This window comes from Diabrotica undecimpunctata, chromosome 5 (assembly GCF_040954645.1).
Source record: "Diabrotica undecimpunctata isolate CICGRU chromosome 5, icDiaUnde3, whole genome shotgun sequence".
Classification (NCBI taxonomy): domain Eukaryota; kingdom Metazoa; phylum Arthropoda; class Insecta; order Coleoptera; family Chrysomelidae; genus Diabrotica; species Diabrotica undecimpunctata.
In genome coordinates, this window is record NC_092807.1 from 68,724,594 (window position 1) to 68,746,660 (window position 22,067).

Here is a 22,067-nt window from a genome sequence, read left to right on the forward strand (position 1 = left end):
CTAACTCCACAAAAACTCACTAACATTCAACACTACTGCTTGCTACATTTCAGGAACCGCCAGAGAACAATCACTGTTCCTCCACTAGATCTGGAAACCAACTGCCTATATCTTTTTTCTCTCCTCAATCTCGCTAAACTTTCTCCCACACACTTATCCCACCTTTTTCAATCTCCGCCAATCACAACTCGTCACAATTCCCCCATTTCTTCATTTCGATAACAAACAAATTTTTACCTATGCTTATAAATTTCCTAAAACTTATTTACAAATAATATTTTTCTATAAATCTTAAAAACTAACAAAAACCACTTTCTATAATCCCTTCTATTGTCTTTAATCACTGCACTAATGGATTTTGAAAAACCCCGTTCAATTCTTTGGCTTTCACTTAACTTATGCGGGTCACTCAAGTATAACAAAGAAATGATTGATGTAAAGCTTACACTTTGTTTAGTACAGGAAATCCAAGGATTTAATAACTTTCCTTCTCCGAAATGTTTGTTGGATATTATCCTACTTATCTGAATTATTTTAATGTTATTGAATTTTGAAATATTTTAAACAAACCAATATTTTTCTCGATTTTACACATCATAACAATATATATATATATATATATATATATATATATATATATATATATATTATATGTATATATATTATATGTATAATATTAAATATATATACAAAAGGAACATTTTTATACTCGAGAGGGGAAGAGAGAAGAAAATATATCTTCTGTCTTTCTCTTACTCATTATCTTACATACGTAATGATTTCACTGATTCACTCCCGTACAAATTTCCAACGTGGAGAGCGCGTATAGAAGTATAACTTAAAAAAAAACGGGTGTGGCAGTCCAGTGGGACTGCCGGTAGAAGTTATACTTCTACAGTCTGTCCCAAACCCTTCTTTCAGTGCGTCACTAACTTTGACGTCATATAGGATTTTAAGAATGTCGAGAATTATTGCATGACATTTTAGTTAAATTTGACAGTTGCAGGATCGTAATCTGTTTTTTTCTAATTGAAAATAATTTAATAATTTTAATATTAGTCTTTGTTCTTTCTCGATATATCTCGGCATATTTAAAATATTTTTATGACAATAAAAACAAAATTAAATTTTCACTGTAAAATGTCTGATAATACTAATCTGGAATGACAATTATCAGTTGACATTGTGAAAGTACTGTCACGATCGAGGCAATCTGCGTCAAATTATATTTATGCGCATCATTGATTGGATATCTATTTAGCGTATTCTAAACTCCAACCAATTATACATCCGTAAGTAAAATTAGCTTTACGATAAATAATTTTCTAAGTTCTATATATAATAATCACAGATTCACGTTTTTTCCGTCACTTCTAGCTTAATGTGTTAGAGAGAATTCGATCAACTATGACGCACTGAAAGAAGGGTTTGGGACGAACTATATACACGCGTTCGCCGTTACAAATTTATATGGAAGTCAATCTGCACAATCATTACATATGTAATGCTATAGGTACGAGAGAGCAGAAAGAGAAAAATGATTAGGTATATAGGTATATGGTGCATCGTTTGCTGTATATAAACATTTGACCCATAATAGGAGTATAGTAAATGAAGGATTGAATCAATATTTTAATGAAAATATATATTTTTATTTTCATATATGTATAAAAGGAGTTGAATGCAAAAAAAATTTTTACACATACTCTGCAGTAAAATTCATTATTTATTTTGTTATTAATATAAAAATACAATACAATACACTGCAACATAATTCAATATAATAATATAATACAAATTAAAATGCAATATTCATAAGTATTTACAAATGACAATATACATAACTTACTTACGCATATGTTTAATTTACCATGATAATAATATTAATAAAAAAATAATAATATTAATAAATATTAAATATATTTACAAAAGGAATATTTTTGTTCTCGAGAGAGAAAGAGAGAGAAAATATATCTTCTGTCTCTCTCTTACCTATATCTTACATGTATAATGATTTTGCCGATTCACTCCCGTACAAATTTCCAACGTCGAACGCGTGTATAGAAGTATAACTTTAAAAAATGTTTGTGGAAGATAAAAATAAAAAACCAACAACTCGGATTATGTTGTAAATTTTCATTTTATTTCAAACACGTAAAAAATTTGCCAATTAGACATGACAGTAACGTATTTCAAAATTGACAGTTCTCGGTCATACAGTGATTTATTGTAATTATTATTTTGAAATCTAATAATAAAATAATTATGAACATTTACTAAATAATACAAAACATATCACATAAATAATAATATTAATATATATTATTTTATATATAAAATTTTATATATATATATATATATATATATATATATATATATATATATATATATACATAATAAATATAATATGAAATATATATATACAAAAGGAACATTGTTATTTTCGAGAGAGAAAATATATCTTCTGTCTCTCTCTTACTCATATCTTACATATGTAATGATTTCACCGATTCACTCCCGTACAAATTTCCAACGTCGAGCGCGCGTATAGAAGTATAACTTCAATAAAGGATGCTGTCTCTCGGTAAATGAATGTCAGCTTGAATGTCGCTGAATTGACATAAAAATAAGGCGCGATATTTAAATATGTTGGTATTACCTGTATTATTATCGAAAATCATATGATTTTATCATGCGGAATAGGTACCGTGCTATTCTCCCGTGGCAAGCTATGACGAGCCGCATGACAGTGCTTATGACAAAATCATATGACAAATCACACAGTGTAAACATGGAAATTTGACTTTATGACCAAATCATATGACAAATCACATGATAAAGCATGTAGTGTAAAGTCGACATAATATCGGTAATACCAACATATTTAAATATCGCGCCTTATTCTTATGTCAATTCAGCAACATTCCCTTACCGAGAGACAATATTCTTTATTTATTTATTTATTTTTTGTTTGTTGCATTGATATTGAAATTGTGTGGTATTTTTCTTTTATTATTTATTTATTTTATTTTATTCTTAGTTTAGTCTTTTATAGTCTTTTTAGTCATAATATTAGATTAGTTTCTTTATTAATTATTTTTAATTTGGTATAATATCAACACTAAATTTGATATACCCTCTCCACGATTTCTTCGTAAGAGCCACCTGCGAGCCCAAAGACGTATGATCTTTTTCTTCTTACTGCTGTACGCTGTACGCAGTTGTTGCCGGCGTATTATTATTAAAAGTCGGGAAGCCAATGCAATCAAAGATTAATTTTCCATTATAATGGTTTCAAAATCTAATAGTTGATACCTATACTGTGTCTAATATCTCTATGACCATAAACAAAAAGAAAAATCAATAAAACCTCACTCATTGTCGCTCATATCATAAGTCATAACTTATCATGCAGTATAAACACGATTTTTTAAAACATCATAGAAACGATGAATCATAACAAATCTCATATGATATTGTCATATGATAAAATCATGTAGTGTAAAGTCTACTTTAGACCAGTTTAATCACAATATCACAGCATAATAATCTGTGTCTATGCTGTGACAGTTGACAGTATACCAATTCTGAGAGTTGAGTTTACCAAAAGTCATCCAAAAGTACACGCGAGCACGAGAGGCTAATGGCATGGACTTAGAAGAACTTAGAAAACAAATCTGTTTTACATCATAGCACAAAGCAGACTCCCAGACTCCCTGGCATGGACTACTAAGTCTAACGTCTCAATGGGCGGGGCTTAGAATACCTTTCCAAACAAATCTGTTTTACATCATAGCACAAAGCACACTCCCAGGTGCATTTTTATAAATATTTTACATGTATTTCTCCCATAAGAAGTTGGGAATGTTGATTTTTTAATATTTAAACGAATAAATAAGGACTTTCGCTTCTGAATATCGATTCTGTGCGATTTGTTTTATTCGTTGTTCGTGAATTTGTGAGGTAAGATCTTCAGATCGCTAGCGACCGAATAAAGAAACGTTACGATACGCAAGCCGAAAAGGGGTGTTTTAAGAAGAACGACAAAGTCTGGCTCTATAATCTCAAGAAGCGAAACGGTTGTTCTACCAAGTTGCAGCAGTTTTGGGAAGGTCCATACCTCATTATGGAGAAGATCAACGATATAATCTACTGAATAAGCAAGATTCCGAGGGGAAAGCCGATGATAGTATAGCATAACCGGCTGGCGTTTTTCGAAGGTGACCACGACGTAGATGAAGAAGTGGAAGTAAACCAAGTCCAAGATGTGTCTGAGCTCTATTATATTATATTATATTATATTATATTATATTATAATATATTATATTATATTATATTATATTATATTATATTATATTATATTATATTATATTATATTATATTATATTATATATTATATTATATTATATTATATTATATTATATTATATTATATTATATTATATTATATTATATTATATTATATTATATTATATTATATTATATTATATTATATTATATTATATTATATTATATTATATTATATTATATTATATTATATTATATTATATTATATTATATTATAGTATATTATATTATAATATATTATATATTATAATATAATTATATTACTAAACTCCTTTTATCACTATAATTACTATAATGTAGTGTTATAAGAGAATAAGGTCTCTAGAGTCGGTAGGCACAGTTGAAAGTAATAACAAAGTAAATCAAATATTTACTTGACAAATTAGATGACAAGTAACAAACTTAGATATCTTAATTTTTGTAATATATATATATATATATATATATATATATATATATATATATATATAGCTTAGTTTGTAACGAATTATTTTGCCTACCATAGGGTAAGATTTTGGGGGTAGAAGATTGGGGAATAGAAACTATGGGGCGGAGATAGGGTAAGCAAAATAAACGCTACTTGTGCGAACGGCACTCAGGGTTTGTTAGGAGAGCTGGGGTCGTGGATAAGTAAAAAATATCAAGGGGTTTGGATTGGGGCAACTACAAAACAAAACAAAAATATGAAACAAACGGTCATGAATCTCTTGGGACAAAATAAAAAGAAACAGGAAACACCTCTAGTAATTTATAAAGAGCGCCACTTCAAGGTGCCCAATTATAACTATTACAACAACTAGTTAACAGTAACTAGGGAAATAATTATCAGAGATGCAAAACATATCTTTTTCAAATAAAACTCAAAAAAGGGTTAGTTAAAAAAAAGAATAAACAAAATGTTAAGAAAACAAAAATTAACATTTATTGTGTCTTACAAACAGTTACACAAAATACAGATGACATAAAAAATATACTATATAAATAGTTGTAAAATACACAAATACAAAGAAAAAACTTACATGTTCATCTGCTGTTTACAAAGGAGATTGCTACAAAATCTTTCAAAATGGCATGGAGGTTAACCTTTTTTTTTGAAAATGAAATAAACTAAAATCAAAAAAATCATAAAACGTGCTATCATAAGTTAACAATAAATTAAAAAAAAAAGTGAACACACAAATTGACAGCTAAAGTCAAACTCTAAAATTTTATAATTTATTAATTATTATAAATCCTTTAAATTTTAATGAAAGCAATTATTGTTACTTAGAAAAAAAAATGTCTATTTTACTTTGAAAATTATTACATTAAATGCTACCTTTTAATTCACATAAAATTTTGCACTTAAACTTCTGAAAACCTTGCTAACATCTCCGGGGCAGAAGCTAGATGGACCATTTCCGAACAGGAACAAAAGAAAACTGTCTCCATAGACTACAATGACGATCAGAGACGACAAAATGAGGTTGGAATCAAATCAACTGTACATAGTGGGCACACCCTATGTACTGCTTCAAAATTTTACCATGTTCTGGTATACTACACAATTTATCTTCCACTGCTACATATTTCCACAAAAGGGGCCAAAAACAGAAAACTACAAATTCGACGGTGAATTTGGATTCATACTGAGCCTACAGCGACCCAAGTAAGAATTTATCCACACTTGTGCCGACAGCGACCCAAGTAAGAATGACGAAATTAAAAATTCGTTAGCATAACTTGAAAAATAAACAAATGTTGAAATAAACAAAACAGAAAACTAAGACGTAGATATCCTATTTCTATGACGCAAATTATTAATTTGAAAACGCAGTACTTCGGGCGACATAAATCAAAGAATATCGGGCAACATACGCAGCTACGAAATAAATAAACAACTTTAAAATGGCTTATATTAATTCGAGCCGACCTAAGCAGGAATTGAAAATACTTTTTGCGTATTTTAACTTGTAAGATAGGAACTGAGAAACATTAAAAATATTCTTCGATTTTCAAACATATATGAGGGGATTTCAATATATTACATATACGAGGGGATTTGAAGAAATTTACAAATGCTACAAGTTAAGTCCACTACCCATCTTGTTTGTAGCCGAAAGTGGTAAAAACTTTTGAAAATGTATTATGGTTGGCCTCGGATGTCAAGGGTGCTTCTGTGGTCGATATAATTATGTTTTGAGAAATATCTTTTTCAAGCTCTGGAGATGCCACGAAGACGTGGCTGGAACCGGAACTGTTAGAAGGATGACACATAGTAGACACAGATAAAACGCGGTCTGATCCTGTAGATGCACAATATAAATCATTAAAACGGCACTTTGTCAGGATATTATTTATTTCCATTTGGGCAGTGAGTTCCTGAGCAGGAGACAAACATTTTAATTGTGCTGCCACGGACCATAAATGTCCCACTCACTATCATTCTTAGGGTCGCTGCGTAAAATAGATTCACTTAAATTCTTAAGTTCACGAGCAGTAGAAGCAATTTGCTGAATTTTAGACCGTGTCTTAAATTTCTTTTTAGGTTGGTAGTCTGGAGTTGTTTGGAGATGACAATCGGAGGATAAGTTACCTATATTCTGATTCTGAGACTGTTCTGGTATTGGAGGGGAGTTTCTTGGATCATCCACCATTTCATTTGCTTCTTCTAGGTTACTATCCGCAGAAGGTGGTTCTGCCTGATCTTTCTCGCCAGCAGTCCTTTTAGGTGTCCTCTGCAGGCTCCAGGGATCTGGAAAGCACACAATATTGATAATTATAGGTTAATATAATTTGTTGTCATATATATATATATATATATATATATATATATATATATATATATATATATATATATATATATATATATATATATATATATCTACGGCATAAAGTGGACTCCGCCCATGTTAAAATTCAGGTTTAAGTGAGTCCCGTGGTCAAGTGGACACCGATATAGGGAGCTCACTTGACCATTCCCTTATATTGGTTCTGTCGATTCGTTAACATACAAAACTTCATAATTTTTAAAAATTTTGTGGAGCTCATAAGTACCCCTGTATCATAAATGTATATCGTGTAGTTCACGTGTATATATTATAGGGGTCGTTCAGATCTTTTTCAATATATATTCGAACCATACGTTTATAGCAAACGTAGCTTTTGTAAGAGCAAACTCTTAAGTATAAAACCCATTTGTGACACCAGTTGGTCTGCTCGTTCTGATGATCTGAAAGGAAAATTATGATGAAATTAAAGATTGTTTACATCATTTTTCCTTAAAATCAAGATGAATAACCGTTAACAAGGTCCGAAGCTACCGGTTTACATAAACAACATGATACGTTTGAGTATATACTGTTGCTTAGTATTTGGGAAAAGATTTTAGAAAGAAAGACATTTTTTAAACAACACTCTTCAACAAAATGATGAATCCCTATATCTTCTTCTTCATGTGCCGAGCTCGATTATCGAGCGTTGGCTATCAAATTGACTATAGTAATTTTGTTGACGGCAGCTCTGAAAATAGATTCAGAGGATCTAGTAAACCAATCTCTTAGGTTTTTAAGCCATGACGTTCTTCTTCGACCTTGCCCTCTTCTTCCGTCTACCTTGCCTTGTATTCTTAAATGAAGCATATTATACCTCTCTGGGTGGCGTATAATATGGCCAAAATATTCAAGTTTGCGATTTTGAACTGTTTTGACGACTTCCGTAACTTTTCCCATCCGATGCAAAACAACTTCGTTACGAACTTTATCCACCCAACTTATTCGTAGGATTCTCCGATACACCCAGATTTCAAAGGCTTCCAGTTTCTTGAGAAGTGTATCCGTGAAAGTCCAACCTTCGACACCATACAAAAGAGTAGAGAACACATAACATCTCACTAATCTAATTTTCAGACTTAAAGTAATATTGTTTCCACATAACAGTTTCTTCATCTTAAAGAATGCAGCTCTGGCCTTCTCTATCCGTATTCTAATTTCTTTGCTCATGACCTAGTTCTCATTTAGATTACAACCAAGGTAAGTGATACTGTCAGTTCTCTCCAGTTGTTCACCATAAGCTGTTACCACTTCCGGTTGTATTGGCGTTTTACTGACGACCATCACCTTTGTCTTTGCGGTGTTTAGCTTAAGGCCATATTCATCACACGTTGTGGTAATCCGATTAATTAGATGTTGAAGTTCTTCGTAATTGCTTGCAATTAACACTGTGTCATCCTCATATCTCAAATTATTAATATTGACGCCATTCATTTTTATACCACATTAAACATTATCTACTGCTTTATTGAAAACGAACTCAGAATAGATGTTAAATAGTAGCGGGGACAAAATGCAGCCCTGCCTTACTCCTCTTCGTATTTGAAGCTCTTCAGAAGTGTCCCGGCCAATCCTGATGTTTGCACGTTGATGCCAGTAAATATTTTTAATAATGCGTAGAAATATCTTTAAAACATGACCCATCAAGCTGATGGTTCTGTAGTCACTACATCTTTTTGCATTTGTTTTTTTAGGTATCGTCACAAAAGTCGACAGCTGCCAATCCGTTGGTATATAGCCAGTTTCATAAATTTTATTAAACACATGAAGGATAGATATTTTACCTGAACTTTGGAAGAGCTTTATTATTTCACTCGGTATTTCATCTGGTCCCGTCGCTTTTCGGGTCTTTGCTAATCGTATTGCTTGTTCAATTTCGTCCATAGTTATGTCAGGTCCTGTAACTACTTCGTTAAGTTCACGCTCGGGCCTTTAATCACTAAACCGTTCCTCAATATACTCTTTCCATCTGTCTATTTTATGCGAATTAGTGATAATCAGTTTTCCGTCTCTATCAACGATGTTATTTGCCTGTTTTTTGTTCTGACCTGTTAGTTCTTAAATTTTTTTATACATATTAAATGAATCATGTTTTCCCTGTAATTCTTTAATTTCTAAACATTTGTTTTCGAAGTATGTTTGTTTTGCAGCTCTTATTTTAGTCCTTATCTCTTTATTAATTACTTTATACATTTCTACGTTTTGGTTCTTAAAATTGTCTTTTTTCCATCAAATTCAAAATCTCATCGTTCATCCACTGTTGCATTTTTTGACTGCTCTCTTTTACGTTTGGAGTTGAGTTGCTTATAATCGTTTTGATTTTGGTTCCAATGATCCTCGATGGATTCTTGTTGTTCATAATTCTTAAAATTGCTCTCTAAATTGTTTGCAATTATTTTAATTTTATTTCGGCTAACAATAGATTGTGATCAGATAGAACATTGGCACCAGGAAAAGTTTTTACAGACTTTACTGCATTTCTGTACCGCTCACTGATAGTTATGTAGTCAATTTGGTTTCTGACAATATTACGGGGAGTGTCTGCTGAAAAAGGTGTTCATTATACATAGGTTATGCTTTGCAAAAATCTGCGAAATAATCTCCTCTTTCATTTCTATCGCACAGTCCATAACATCCAATAGTGTTACTTTGTCTGCCTTTTCCTATCTTAGCATCAAGGTCACCCATCAGAATGGTAAGATCTCTAGTCTTGAGTTGGTCAGTAACAGTCTTTACATCGGCGTAGAACTTTTCAAGTTCTTCTAGTTTACTTTCCGCTGTCGGTATTAAATTTATATTTCTGGGTTTCGCGTTTAACTGAATCATTGTGACCCGTTCAGATACCTGGCGTATCGCCCTGACACATTTGCTAACCTCCTTTGAGACTATGAATCCTACACCATTACGATGATAATTACTGTCTTCTCCTGCATAATACACTTCATGATCATCCACATGGCATTGGCCAGATCTAGGCCATCGCATTTCACTAATACCCAGAATTGATATTTGCAGTCTTCTCATCTCATCTATGGCATTTTGTGTATTTCCGGGTTCATATAAACTCCGCAGATTCCATGTGCCTATTCTACAGCTTTTTTCGATATCAAATTTGGCCAAGCGGGAGATTATTTCCACCCCTGCCTCATTTAAGAGGCGCCCGTACTCGGGGCTATCGTTTAATTCCTCAGCCATAATGATAAACCTGGGAACAATAGTGTAGTAGTCATTCCCTTGGCTTTGTACACCTCTGTGTACACGCTGTTTAAGTGGTTACCACCGCACCGGGTACTGTTATGTATTGACCGTTCTGGCCTACATGACTTCCGCTCAATACAAATACTGAAAGACCAGCTACAGCTTTCCAGGTTCGATTTTATATAAACCCTAAAACCATGGGGCTGCCACCTCCGCCCTCCAGACCGTTGTGAAGACCTTCTTCTCCGCTCTGGATGCCGTTGTGGTCTTCATCCATGACCCTGGACGAGGAACCCTTAACAGGTACTAGTTTCCCGGGCCAGGAAACACCTGGAATCTGCGGAAGGCAGGGATTGATTCACTTTCCCTGATAGGACTGTCCAAAAAGGAGTTCCTAGTCGCTACCCGCGAATCCCTATATACAGCAGTTTTAATATATTAAAATGAGTGAGTTTATTATCTAAGGGGATGTCATATAGTTTTTAGAGAAATTCCCTCTAATTTAAGGTGTCGTAAGCGGTATTTAGATTTACAAATACCACCCCTGATACCTGATATCTTTCGTACTCGTGGTTACTTTCTGCACACATGATGACCTCTATTAACATAAGTGACCATCTGAAAGGCCAATATATGTTCAATCTAAAACTCACTTCGCTGGTTTATCCCTTTCGACTTGGGTATTACGACTAAAAGTAAATAAGCAATAAGAATATAAGTGAACTATACTTAAACCAAGTGATAGAAAAAAGAATATTATATTATACTGTTGTGCATTTATTAAAAGGTTCAATATTTATAACACTTACGGATTTAATTTATTTCTTTATTTATATTAACTTATCTGACAATAATTTATATATATATCCGTACGTAACAAATTCGCGAGCGCGTCTTCAGAATTAACTGCCCCTTCCAAATAAAGTTCCGTTATTATATACCAGTGCCGTTATCTCGAAAAGTCTAAAACCTTCGATGGCGAAACGGTAAAGGCAAACTGGATTTCCCTCGCATCGGTTCTGGAAGGTCGCTCAGGTAAATCGAAGCCTCTCGTAAACTCTAAAACATATTAGAATAAAAACATGTTTACAGGTTAAAACTATGACTCATATTTTTACGTAACATTGCCCCCCTCTCAAAAGATGGTTCCTCCTGGAACCTTGTCGGGACTAGAACTGGAACGGTATGCTGGTATCGGCAACTGGACCCTCTTTTACAACTTCCAGTTGTATAAAAATGACAAGGGACGGTTTTCTCTCCGCACCAGTAACTATGCGGATTGCAACAGACTAACACCTGGACTTCGGTGTCTTTAAAGATCTCCTCCACCATATTTCGGATAACCCTCCAATCTAATTGGCGGCACTCCAACTTTGACATGGCTAACTTTTGCACGTCGGACTCTAGTACGTGCTCTCTCAATTGAAGTAAGGCTTCCCATACATCTCGGTAGGTAGGTTGGTCACGGGCAGTGTCTTTTGTTACCAGGTAGAAAAGGTAACGTGATGCATCTTGGAGTTTCAAGATTTTACCGGGAGCTGGCACCTGGCATTGAAGTTCTGCAACTCGACCAAACTTCCTTCGAAAGACGGATGCCAACCCTGGTGCGTCTTTGATACTGGCCGGGATGGTAAGGGCCAGCGAGTAGTCATCGGGGAGCGCGAGTAGATCTTGCTTTTCTTCAGTGGTAACACCATGTCTTGCTTTACCGGTACCTCCATAGGCACCCATGAATTCCTCAAACGTGAAGTCAGACACGTCTTGGACTTGGTTTACTTCCACTTCTTCATCTACGTCGTGGTCACCTTCGAAAGACGCCAGCCGGTTATGGTGTACTATCATCGGCTTTCCCTTCGGAATCTTGCTTATTCGGTAGATGACATCGTTGATCTTCTCCATAATGAGGTATGGACCTTCCCAAAACTGCTGCAATTTGGGAGAACAACCTTTTCGCTTCTTGGGATTATACAGCCATACTTTGTCGTTCTTCTTAAAGCAACCCTTTTCGGCTTGTGTATCGTACCGTTTCTTCATTCGGTCGCTAGCGATCTGAAGGTGGGAACGGACTAACTCATGTACATCGTCCATTCTTCTTCGTAATTCGATCACATAATCTTCACCTGCTACATCTTCTCCAGGTCGACATCCAAACTCGAGATCACAAGGTAGTCGCATTTCGCGTCCGAATAGGACTTTGGCTGGTGTCTGGCCTGTTGATTCGTTAACAGCAGATCTGTAGGCCATTGTGAAGAACGGAAGGTATTGGTCCCAGTCTCGCTGATGATCGGACACCATCTTTGTCAAATACTTGCCAACTGTCCTATTCATTCATTCTACCATACCATCCGATTGCGGATGATACGCGGTAGTTCTTGTTTTCTTCATGCCTAGTCTATCACATATTCCTTGGAATAGATCACTTTCGAAGTTCCTGCCTTGGTCACTATGGATCTCCAAAGGCACTCCAAATCGGCTGATATATTCTTGGATCAACTTATCTGCAACGGTGGCGGCCTTCTGGTCTGGAAGTGCGTAAATCTCGACCCACTTAGTGAAGTAATCCATTACTACCAACATGTACTTGCCCCCATTTTCACTTTCTGGAAATGGCCCTGCAATGTCCAAAGCTATTCTTTCAAACGGGCTTCCAACATTATATTGTCTCATAGGAGCTCTCCTTTTTCGGTGAGGCCCGTTACTCGTAGCACAAATAGTACATTTCTTACACCAGTCTTTTACGTCGTCGGAACTGTTCATCCAATAAAACCGTTCCCGAATTCGCTGAAGGGTTTTCCTTACACCAAAATGCCCTCCCGATGGACTGTCGTGTAACTGACGAAGTACTTCGGCTATTCTGCTCTTTGGGATCACCAACTGTCTTCTCTTCTCTGAACCGTCATCATTTTCCAGGACTCGTTTGAGCAAGCCATCTTCGATGATAAATAAGTCCCACTGGGCCCAATACGTCTTAACTACTGAGCATAGGTTTGATATTTCCTGCCAAGGTGGTCGACGGTTTTCCTCTTTCCATTTTCGGATTTTCTGTATAACTGGATCTCTCTCTTGTTCTGCCCTTATCTTAGTAGGCGTCCAGTCGTCGTTGACAATCGTCGTTCTTAGCACTGCTGCTTCCTTGGATTCCGTTTTGTTGCAGTGGGAACACTCTGCTGGGCATGGCCTTCTGGAAAGAGAATCAGCGTTTCTATGGCTAACTCCGGCCCGGTGCTCAATCTTAAAATCGTATTCTTGGAGTCGTTCGATCCACCTGGCTATCTGACCCTCTGGATTCTTAAACTGCATCAACCACTTAAGGGCGGCATGGTCGGTTCGGATTAGAAACTTTCTGCCATAGAGGTATTGATAGAAGTGCTCTACTGATTTCACTACTGCCAGAAGTTCTCTTCTCGTGACGCAATAATTCCGTTCTGGTTTTGAAAGAACTTTACTAAAATATCCGAGGACTCGTTCCTGTCCTCCTTGAATCTGAGACAGCACTCCTCCAATTCCCACATTACTTGCATCCGTATCTAAGATGAACTCTCCTTCTGGCAGTGGATACCCCAAAATTGGTGCTGTTATTAAATGCTTTTTCAACGTTTCAAAGGCATTTTGGCAGTCTATATCCCAGCGGTATTCTCTTGATTCCTCTGTAAGTCGCGTTAATGGCTTAGCGATATCTGCAAACTTTTTAATAAACCTCCGGTAGTAAGTACATAGTCCAAGAAAACTTCTCACTTGATGTTTGTCAGTTGGTTTTGGCCATTCCTTAATGGAATCGATTTTTCCCTTATCCACGGCCACTCCTTCTTTACTGACTATATGACCCAGATAATTGACTTTACCTTGAAATAGCTGGCACTTCTTGGGGTTTAGCATCAATTGGGCAGCTTTAAGTCGATTAAAAACGTTTTCTAAATTCCTCAAATGATCTTCGAATGTCTCCCCCAAGACAATTATGTCATCTAAATAAACCAGGCATGTTTTCCAAGATAATCCTCTCAACACATTTTCCATAAGCCTCTCAAATGTCGCAGGAGCATTACAGAGTCCAAATGGCATAACGTTGAATTGCCACAATCCAGATCCTGTGGTGAAGGCTGTCTTTTCTTTATCTACTGGGTCCATTTCTACCTGCCAGTATCCAGACTTCAAATCCAAAGTAGAAAACAATTTACTTCCAGCCAATGTGTCCAATGTGTCATCGATCCGAGGCAGAGGATAACTATCTTTCTTGGTAACGTTGTTCAGCAAACGGTAATCCACACAGAACCTCGTCGTTCCGTCTTTCTTCTTAACCAGGACCACCGGAGAGACCCATGGGCTCGTAGAAGGTTCTATCACCCCGTCTTTCTTCATTTCCTGAACAATCGTTTCAGCTTCCTCTCTTTTCGCCTGTGGTAATCGTCGAGCTGTTTGACGAATTGGCTTAGCATTACCAGTATCAATTTTATGCTTAACAACCGTAGTTCTTCCCGTCTTTCCTCCTTTCGGTACGAAAATATCACGATACTGCCGAAGAAATTCCCTTAATTTCCTTTTCTCTATCTGATTTAGAGACTGTCCTGCAACTGCAACCATTTGGTCGAATTTGTCGTTGGAATTATCAGATGTCGCCTGACGGATTATGGATGTCACAGGTACACAAGTTCCTACTTTTGTCTCTTTCTTTATGGTCACTGGGTAGTCGTTGACATTGATAAGTCTCACAGGAATTTCCTTAGCCGAAGTCACCAATTCCTTTCCAATTATGATTCCACGGCCAACCTCATCGTCGTGGTTCCAAGGCTCCATCATAACAGGTCTCCCTTCGTCTACAAATCCCTGTAGCCGCGCTACTATGATCGTTTCGCTTCTCGCAGGCACGACTGTATCTTCTGTAATGGCTGCTTGCACAGTGTTGTCATTATGTGGATGGAGAAATACCTCTTCGTTGCCAACTTTGATTACCTTATTCTTAAAATCCAATTGGAATCCATGCATATTCATTACGTCCATTCCTAATATAACATCCTCTTCGATGTCAGCAACTATAACAGTATGGACGAACTTTTCTGCTCCAATTCCCAATTGTACCTGGATTTCTCCATGAATGTTGGCATTTTCACCTGTAGCGGTCCGAAGTCGCAACCTCGTTGGTAACAGTTTCTTTCGGCTGTTTATAACTGTCGGGCGTATAATGGTTCTGGTCGCTCCGGTATCCACCAACAACGTATGCTTTTTACCATTTATGTCTCCATCTACATATACACTATCTTCACGACATTTCAAAGAAGCTATTAGTATGAGAGGGTCTTTGGAAAAGTTTTGGGTCGAAGCTGCCCCCCTAAGGCTGACCCGTTCTAGTTTTCCTGATGGTGAGTTTCTTGATTTGCGTCGTACCTAGGGTGCTTACAGGAGCTTCGTACGTGTCCTATTTCGCCACAATTCCAGCATCTGATGGTCTTCGTTTTCTTGTATGTCATACTCTTAATCATATTAACGAGCTGGTCAAGTTTATCTTCATCTCCTTCCTCTTTTACAGTCCTAACTTTACTGTACCCGCCAGAGGCCTGCGTAGCTGACTCGTATTCGAGAGCGGCGGATAAGACATCAACCAGCATCTTGTGACGAGCTAATCGTAGTGTTCTCTGCATTTCATGATCACGAAGACCATCAATAAACGTTTGAACGGCCAATTTTTCCATCATGTCTTCGGGAGCTGTTGGATAAGCATATCGTACTAATCTGGCAATATCTACCTCATATTCTTGAAGAGCCTCATCTTTCTTCTGTCTACGATTTTTAAGCTGCGACTGATATACATGCTCCAAATGTTCGTGGCCATATCGCATATTTAACCTCTTCTTCAGCTGTTCGAAATCATCCGTCTCCTCTACGGCTATGGTCTGAAGCACATCTAAGGCATCTCCTCGAAGAGCGATAGTCAGGTTTACAGCCTTTTCTTTTTCAGACCATCCATTCGCTCTTGCGGCTGATTCGAACTGTTTCATGTAGTTGTTCCATGATGATTTTCCGTCGAAAGTTGGGACTTTAACATGAATAGAACCTCCACTTCCTTCAAATTTCGGCCGTGTCTCCAACTTAAATTTCGTCTGGTCTTCTTTTATCTCCACTGTAATTGGATTGTTTCCTCTCTCTGCTGTCCCTGTTTCCTCCATCTTCCTTTCCATCTCTTTAATCTTTTCTTCGAAGGCCGACATATCGGCAGCAACTTGGTTTTTTAACGAAGACACTCTATCGTCAAGAGCAGATATCTCTGAAGTGACTTTAGAGATGTTAGCAGAAACTTTGCTTTCCAGAGAAGAAATCTCGTTAGAAACTTTGCTTTCTAAAGAAGCGATGTCGCCGGATACTTTGTTCTCCAATGATGCGATGTCACCAGAAACTTTGGCTACATCACCAGAAACTTTCGAAATCGACGAGAGGACAGCATCATGCTTGTCTTCAAATATATAAGTTTCTGGATCTAGTCTTCTAGATCTAGATCCTTCTTCTAGCAAAGCGTTCTTTAGTCGTTGGACTAACTCAGCCTTTTTTCCGGTAGAAGCTAATTCTCTGTCTTCGAGATGTCTTCTTAAAATAGTCACTGTCAGCTCATAAATCGTCGTCATTTTCACAATTTATTTTATATTCAAATTTATCTTAATTATTCCACTGTTCTGACACCAATGTTGTGCATTTATTAAAAGGTTCAATATTTATAACACTTACGGATTTAATTTATTTCTTTATTTATATTAACTTATCTGACAATAATTTATATATATATCCGTACGTAACAAATTCGCGAGCGCGTCTTCAGAATTAACTGCCCCTTCCAAATAAAGTTCCGTTATTATATACCAGTGCCGTTATCTCGAAAAGTCTAAAACCTTCGATGGCGAAACGGTAAAGGCAAACTGGATTTCCCTCGCATCGGTTCTGGAAGGTCGCTCAGGTAAATCGAAGCCTCTCGTAAACTCTAAAACATATTAGAATAAAAACATGTTTACAGGTTAAAACTATGACTCATATTTTTACGTAACAATACATTTACTTCGAAATTATTAACCTATAAAATTAATAAGATACAAAAAGACAATTATTTAAATGTAGCTTATACAAGCGACAAAGAATTTAAAACAATAACACCGAACATGAAACTGTAAAACTGTTTTTTACGAAACCAATACAAGAAATAATATAATTGTTGAAAAGAATCAAGTTACCATAGGGCACCAAAATATTTTCTCTGAATGACTCACTAATGTTACGCTATACGATACGTTATGGGCCGTTAATGAATTACATCTTAAGTAGGTGTTATTTTCATGTGTTTGTCGTCAATTTTAATATAAAAATTTGTTGTCATAATATTATACATGTTTAAAAAAGACTCCGATTCGGAGATAGAAACGTCAAATAAAATATAAATGTAAAAGTAACTATGAATACTTCTAGCATACTTTCAGGGTTCTACCCCAAAAATATTTAATTATTTAAGAATAAAATTACTCAAGAATTTATTTTTACAGTAGTTCTTATCTATATCGGCAGCTGTTATCTATACGGCAGTTCTATAACATGTTATATTTTACAATTCTTTCTGGAACGAGCTGTACTTTTTCTTAAATAACAATATTGTGTGGTTGAGGCGCATTGTCGATTCGGCATAATTTGTCACATGCTCTTTAACGAATACTAATATCGTTTGAAAATTTTTTCCAGATACTTTCGTTTTGTTACTTAATCTCTCATTTGAGTTTCAATCTGCTTTTAATGTTACGTTAAATGTTCAAGTAGTGTATTTGTACAGGGCAGTTATAAGCTAAATTAGGTGTTGTGGTATGCCTACTTCTTTTATCCGCCATAACTGTATCGGTCTGTTCATGTGTATCCAATGTATAGTGGGATATTCGATTCCCTAGACTTAAAAACCGACATATTGAAATTAGACAGTAAAAATTATAATTTTAAGAGTGATTTATAAATTATTGTGATTTAAATTTTATTAATTTATGAAACAAATATTGCACGTCATAAACTGTAGCAATAGGAAAGTTACTAAGATCTCCCTGCTGTACAGAGTTTTTTATAATTTTATGTAGTAACAAATATTAGAGTACTATTACTTTCTTAAACTGTTACACGAAAACTCCACTCGATATACGTACATTTATATAATAAACGTTTCAGTGAGATGCATTAAAAGAAAATACTAATGCATAAAAATGGAAACTTTCCAAGTTTATAATAGACGCTTACTTAAGTTTAAAAATAATTAAAGCAAGTAATATAAATTACCACCTTGCTTATTAAACATAAAAGGTTAAACTTGTGCTGGTTAAACATAAGGTTACATGTCGGTTAACAATTTATACAGTATACTCCCTTTATAACGAACACGGTTATTACGAGATTTCGCTTATAACGAGGTACATTAGATGTCCCGTGAAATTTCTATTGAACTATAACCCTTTATAGCGAGGTAAATTTGCTTATAACGAAAGAAAATAAGATTGCAAAACGTGTTTTTTACGTTTTGGCCCGGCCGTAGTTATAAATAAATACCCTTTTTAACTGCGGGCCGCCCGCAATAAACTTCTACAATTTATGATTCTTAGTCGGAAATGTAAAATTTATGATTCACAAGTGTCATTGTATTGGGTTGACCATTCACACCTAATAATATGGGTCCTAATAGACAAGATGTGGAAAGTGTTTTAAAGTTTGTCAGAAACTTTATCCTAGGACAAAACGCAAATGAAGAAGCATAAAACTGTTTCACATCTTTAGAAAATATGATAGATAGAATACTGGACAATTTAAAGCAGTCAAAAATGACAAAATAACTTTATACGCTTTATACATATTTACAGAATACAGATTTTTTGTTTTAACATATATCATTGACAGTAAAAGTAAACAACTCTTTTTTGTTTTAATGCATTTCATTGACAATAAAAGTAGACAACTTTGTTTTAAAATCGCCATTCAAACAATATTTATTAGCATATTATATTGCTCCGAATGGTTTCACTATAGAAAATTAATGTTTTAGAAAACTACATATTCATATGTATGCACAATATTATTGTTGTTGGATATAACGAGATCCGCTTATAACGAGGTAATTAGTCTGCCATTTCAGTTCTCGTTATAGAGGGAGTCTACTGTATTATAAAATTTTTAACTACATTAGCCAAGAATCTATGAAATTCCTCGATGCCTAAATTGATGAATATTTAAATAAATTTTAAGTCTCACAATATACCTACTGTAAAATTTGAAAATCTACGACTAATAAAATTATTGGCAACATTGCAGGAGCTTCGTTTTGTAGCCGAAAAGGTGTATACGGATCCCAAAAATGTTTTAACGTATTACGGAGCCTACTTGATCCTATGCGTTGGTCGGAGTCTACATAAAGCACTACTTAGATAATAATATACACGGTGTATATTCTACTGGAGTTAGTATAATACCGTTTTAGAACGGAGCTTACATTAACCGCTAGATCTATATATATATATATATATATATATATATATATATATATATATATATATATATATATATATACATCTAGCGGTTAATGTAAGCTCCGTTCTAAAACGGTATTATACTAACTCCAGTAGAATATACACCGTGTATACTATTATCTGAGTAGCGCTTTATGTAGACTCCGACCAACATGTAGGATTAAGTGGACTCCACAACAGGATAAACCATTTTTGGGATCCGTATTTACCATTTTGCGTACACTTCTAAACTCCTGCGATGTTGCCAATAATTGTATTAGTAGTAGATTTTCAAATTTTACAGCAGGTACATTTTGGAACTTGAAATTTATTTAAATATCCATCAATCTAGCCATGGAAGAATTTCAGGACTATTTGGCTAATGAAGTTAAATATAAATTGTTAACCGACACATAACTTTATTTTACTTTTTAGTTTTAATAAACAAGGCGGTAATTTATATTACTTGCTTTATATATTTTCAAACATAAGAAAGTGTCTATTATAAACTTGGAAAAGTTAAGTTTCCATTTTTATTAATTAGTATCTTTTGTTAAAATGCATTGGCACTGAAACATTTAGTCCATAAATGTACGTACATCGGATAGAGTAATCGTGTAACAGTTTATGAAAGTAGAAGCCTCTTCGGTAGGATTATAATGTTTGTTACCCTATTAATTAAAGAAAACTCTGTACAATAGGGAGGTCTTTGTAATTTTTCGATTACTGCAGTTTATGACATACAATATTTGTTTCATAGCGTAGTTGAATTTAAACTACAATAATTTATAAATCAATCTTTAATGACATAATTTTTTACTGTCTAATTTCAATAGATATATCGATTTTTAATTAAAATATTTAATGCATTAAAGTCGCGTAGAGATTTTCACTAAACCTTTAATTTTAAAGCCATTATTATAAAAGTCCAAAAAAAGTATAAAAGTCTAGGGAATTTAATATCCCACTATAGATTTGTTTTATAGATTATCGTAAAGCGTTCGACAGAGTCAAATGGATACACTTATGACTGATACTAAAAGAATTAGGTGTACAACAACACCTTATTTTGCTTATAACTGAACTGTTCGAACATACTACTGGACCATTTAAACTAATATTAAAAGAAGATTGAACTTCAAATGGTAGATTAAGTAACGAAATATAAGTATCTGGGAAAAATTTCTCAAACGATATTAATATTGAAAGAGACTTTAAAGAGCATCTGCCACAGCATGCTAAACCGTAAGGCGCCTAAACCAAACAATATGGATATTTGACAAAAATTACAGCTCGTTCCAGAAAGAATTGTAAATATAATATTAATCTAGATTAAGAAGAAACGCTGAAGAAAAAAACAGTAGCGGTTAGCCTAAATAAAGAAAGGCAAAAATAAGTTATATTTGATGTTTTGAAAAAATCTGATCCGAAAACCGTATGAAAAACATGTCATAGTATGGACATCGTGCGCGGCGATGCCTCTGCCGTCTGCCTATATCGGAAACTTTTACTACCATTTAACTATTTGTGTACGATTTTGTGTAAGGTTCAGTGGCACACCACAAAAAGTGTTTTTATTTTCTCTTTTGTTTAACAATTAAAATGTATTGCTATACTTTTAGATGTTCCAAAATAACAAAGGATAATAAACATAAATTATGAGGTACAAAATTCTATTATTTTCTATGCGCAAGTTATTATAGACACATAGGCTATCACACAGTTAAAAACTATGACCCATATGAAAAAAATACAGTAGACTATGACTACATTTGTGTTTTAGCACTATAGTAAGAACAAGATAAAAATCTAAATACCTACATAATTATATTAACGAGAAGTTAATAAAGCATTTGTTAGTTATCAGTAAGAGAAAGCTCATTTCAGAATATATTATGAAAAATGTTGTTGGTATTACAATATCAGGTACATTTATATAATGATAGGAATACAAAAATAAAAAAACAACTTACTTTTTCAAAACAACAATCAATCACTTCATTTTATCACGAAAAATTTAAAAAATTGCAATGTAATTGAACCCATTTTGTGAGCTATAGCACTCTTATGCGCTTTAGGAGCACAACTATCAGCTAAATGTTCTTCATGTGGGAGTCCTGAGTAATAGAACTCCAACATGGTTCTCCTGTAAATTGTCAAACTTAGTCTTAGATAACAACGACAACCTTCTTAGTATTTATGTATAAGATACC

The 22,067-nt window shown here is 34.7% G+C and overlaps 1 long non-coding RNA gene across 1 annotated transcript in view; it reads right to left on the reverse strand.

Moving 5' to 3' along the window:
* Positions 1-5,245: 5,245 nt before the first annotated feature.
* Positions 5,246-22,067, reverse strand: part of LOC140440647 (uncharacterized) — a 45,595-nt gene continuing 28,773 nt past the window's right edge. The window contains exon 2 of the long non-coding RNA XR_011950897.1: positions 5,246-7,080. This is a non-coding gene — a long non-coding RNA (uncharacterized lncRNA). The remainder of the gene's footprint in view (positions 7,081-22,067) is intronic.